At 56.4% G+C, this 3,503-nt stretch overlaps 1 long non-coding RNA gene across 1 annotated transcript in view; it reads right to left on the minus strand.

Annotated features, from left to right (window-relative positions):
• Window positions 1-612, minus strand: part of LOC148138274 (uncharacterized) — a 2,259-nt gene extending 1,647 nt beyond the window's left edge. The window contains exon 1 of the long non-coding RNA XR_015753955.1: window positions 9-612. This is a non-coding gene — a long non-coding RNA (uncharacterized LOC148138274). The remainder of the gene's footprint in view (window positions 1-8) is intronic.
• Window positions 613-3,503: the final 2,891 nt, after the last annotated feature.

The following is a 3,503-nucleotide window of genomic DNA, read 5'->3' on the forward strand; positions in this document are numbered from 1 at the left end:
TTACTCACCATCAAAATCGACGCGTCCTCCCCGTTCAGATCGATGTCCCTCAGCATATCCTCGATATCTCTCTTCTGAACTTTCTCTCCAAGAAGCTGATTAATGGCACCCTCCAACTCAGCCGTGGAAATCAGCCCATCTCCATCCGAGTCAAACTGGGACAAACAACACCACATTCCGAGGTCCGTGCTGAGGGAGTGGGCACTGTCGGAGGGTCAGTGCTGAGGGAGAGGGCACTGTCGGAGGGTCAGTGCTGAGGGAGTGGGCACTGTCGGAGGGTCAGTGCTGAGTGAGTGGGCACTGTCAGAGTGTCAGTGCTGAGGGAGTGGGCACTGCCGGAGGGTCAGTGCTGAGGGAGTGGGCCCTGTCGGAGGGTCAGTGCTGAGGGAGTGGGCCCTGTCGGAGGGTCAGTGCTGACGGAGTGGGCACTGTCGGAGGGTCAGTGCTGAGGGAGTGGGCCCTGTCGGAGGGTCAGTGCTGACGGAGTGGGCACTGTCAGAGGGTCAGTGCTGAGGGAGTGGGCCCTGTCGGAGGGTCAGTGCTGACGGAGTGGGCACTGTCAGAGGGTCAGTGCTGAGGGAGTGGGCACTGTCGGAGGGTCAGTGCTGAGGGAGTGGGCCCTGTCGGAGGGTCAGTGCTGACGGAGTGGGCACTGTCAGAGGGTCAGTGCTGAGGAGTGGGCCCTGTCGGAGGGTCAGTGCTGACGGAGTGGGCACTGTCAGAGGGTCAGTGCTGAGGGAGTGGGCCCTGTCGGAGGGTCAGTGCTGACGGAGTGGGCACTGTCAGAGGGTCAGTGCTGAGGGAGTGGGCCCTGTCGGAGGGTCAGTGCTGACGGAGTGGGCACTGTCGGAGGGTCAGTGCTGAGGGAGTGGGCCCTGTCGGAGGGTCAGTGCTGAGGGAGTGGGCCCTGTCGGAGGGTCAGTGCTGAGGGAGTGGGTCTGTCGGAGGGTCAGTGCTGAGGGAGTGGGCACTGTCAGAGGGACACCCCCCCCCACCCCTCTGCAAGTTCCCCTCCGAGCCCCTCACTCTCCGTTCCTTTCCTGGGTCAGATTCCCTCCCTCAGGGACACTGTGGGTCTACCCTACAGCACATGGTTCAGGGGGGCAGCTCACCCCCACACTCTCAAGGGGGGGAGGGGGGGCAACTAGGGACGGGGGTAATAAACACCAGGCCCAGCCAGGGGAGACCCGCGCCCTGGGGGTGGATTGTGTCGAAGTTTGACACCTTCAGGAGGTATCTGAGGGGTGGGGGTGTCTGATGTTCCAGGGGGTCCAGTTCCAAAATTGACAGGGGAGTGGGCAGAAATATGAACAGGGAGGGAGGGAGGGGGTGGGTGGGGGGAAAGACTGAGGGGTGGGAGGTAGGGAACAGGGATGGGGGAGAGGAGTGGGGTGCAGCGCTGCCCCTCGGGATGGGATCGTGTTCTGTCCCACATGCAGGTTTGCCCTGACTGAACCCCCCACCCTCCTCCCCTCAACACCACACTTTTTCCCTTCCCACGTTCGGGGGGCAGGGAGGGGGGTGTTCATCAGTGGTTTGTGGGGAGATTTCCCAATCCATCGCGCTTGGTTTACCATGATCCTGACTGACAGTGTCTCTCTCTCTCAGTCCCTTCTCTCTATCTCAGGGAGATATCTGTACACTGACTGGTGTCTCTCAGTCCCCTCTGTCTCTCTCTCTCAGGGAGATATCTGTACACTGACTGGTGTCTCTCAGTCCCCCTCTCTCTCTCTCAGGGAGATATCTGTACACTGACTGGTGTCCTCTCAGTCCCCTCTCTCTCTCAGGGAGATATCTGTACACTGACCGGTGTCTCTCAGTCCCCTCTCTCTCTCTCTCTCTCTCAGGGAGATATCTGTACACTGACTGGTGACTCTCAGTCCCTCTCTCCCTCTCAGGGTGATATCTGTACACTGAATGGTGTCTCTCAGTCCCCTCTCTCTCAGGGAGATATCTGTACACTGACTGGTGTCTCTCAGTCCCTTCTCTCTCTCTCTCAGGGAGATATCTGTACACTGACTGGTGTCTCTCAGTCCCCTGTCTCTCAGGGAGATATCTGTACACTGACTGGTGTTTCTCAGTCCACTCTCTCACTCTCTCAGGGAGATATCTGTACACTGACTGGTGTTTCTCAGTCCCCTCTCTCTCTCTCTCTCTCTCAGGGAGATATCTGTACACTGACTGGTGTCTCTCAGTCTCCTTTCTCTCTCAGGGAGATATCTGTACACTGACTGGTGTCTCTCAGTCCCCTCTCTCTCTCTCTCTCTCAGGGAGATATCTGTACACTGACTGGTGTCTCTCAGGTCCCCTCTCTCTCTCTCTCAGGGAGATATCTGTACACTGACTGGTGTCTCTCAGTCCCCCCTCTCCCTCTCTCAGGGAGATATCTGTACACTGACTGGTGTCTCTCAGTCCCCTCTCTCTCTCTCAGGGAGATATCTGTACACTGACTGGTGTCTCTCAGTCCCCCCTCTCTCTCTCTCAGGGAGATATCTGTACACTGACTGGTGTCTCTCAGTCCCCTCTCTCTCTCAGGGAGATATCTGTACACTGACTGGTGTCTCTCAGTCCCCTCTCTCTCTCTCCTCTCTCTCAGGGAGATATCTGTACACTGACTGGTGACTCTCAGTCCCCTCTCTCCCTCTCAGGGTGATATCTGTACACTGAATGGTGTCTCTCAGTCCCTCTCTCTCAGGGAGATATCTGTACACTGACTGGTGTCTCTCAGTCCCTTCTCTCTCTCTCTCAGGGAGATATCTGTACACTGACTGGTGTCTCTCAGTCCCTGTCTCTCAGGGAGATATCTGTACACTGACTGGTGTTCTCAGTCCCCTCTCTCACTCTCTCAGGGAGATATCTGTACACTGACTGGTGTTTCTCAGTCCCCTCTCTCTCTCTCTCTCTCAGGGAGATATCTGTACACTGACTGGTGTCTCTCAGTCTCCTTTCTCTCTCAGGGAGATATCTGTACACTGACTGGTGTCTCTCAGTCCCCTCTCTCTCTCTCTCAGGGAGATATCTGTACACTGACTGGTATCTCTCAGTCCCCCCTCTCCCTCTCTCAGGGAGATATCTGTACACTGACTGGTGTCTCTCAGTCCCTCTCTCTCTCTCAGGGAGATATCTGTACACTGACTGGTGTCTCCTGTCCCCTCTCTCTCTCTCAGGGAGATATCTGTACACTGACTGGTGTCTCTCAGTCCCTCTCTCCCTCTCAGGGTGGATATCTGTACACTGACTGGTGTCTCTCTGTCCCCACTCTCTCTCAGGGAGATATCTGTACACTGACTGGTGTCTCTCAGACCCCTCTCTCTCTCAGGGAGATATCTGTACACTGACTGGTATCTCTCTGTCCCCTCTCTCTCTCTCAGGGAAATATCTGTACACTGACTGGTGTCTCTCAGTCCTCTCTCTCTCTCAGGGAGATATCTGTACACTGACTGGTGTCTCTCACTCCCCTCCCTCACTCTCTCAGGGAGATATCTGTACACTGACTGGTGTCT

This window comes from Chiloscyllium plagiosum, unplaced genomic scaffold (genome assembly GCF_037043375.1).
Source record: "Chiloscyllium plagiosum isolate Xiang-an unplaced genomic scaffold, Cpla_swu_hap1 HiC_scaffold_40, whole genome shotgun sequence".
NCBI lineage: Eukaryota > Metazoa > Chordata > Chondrichthyes > Orectolobiformes > Hemiscylliidae > Chiloscyllium > Chiloscyllium plagiosum.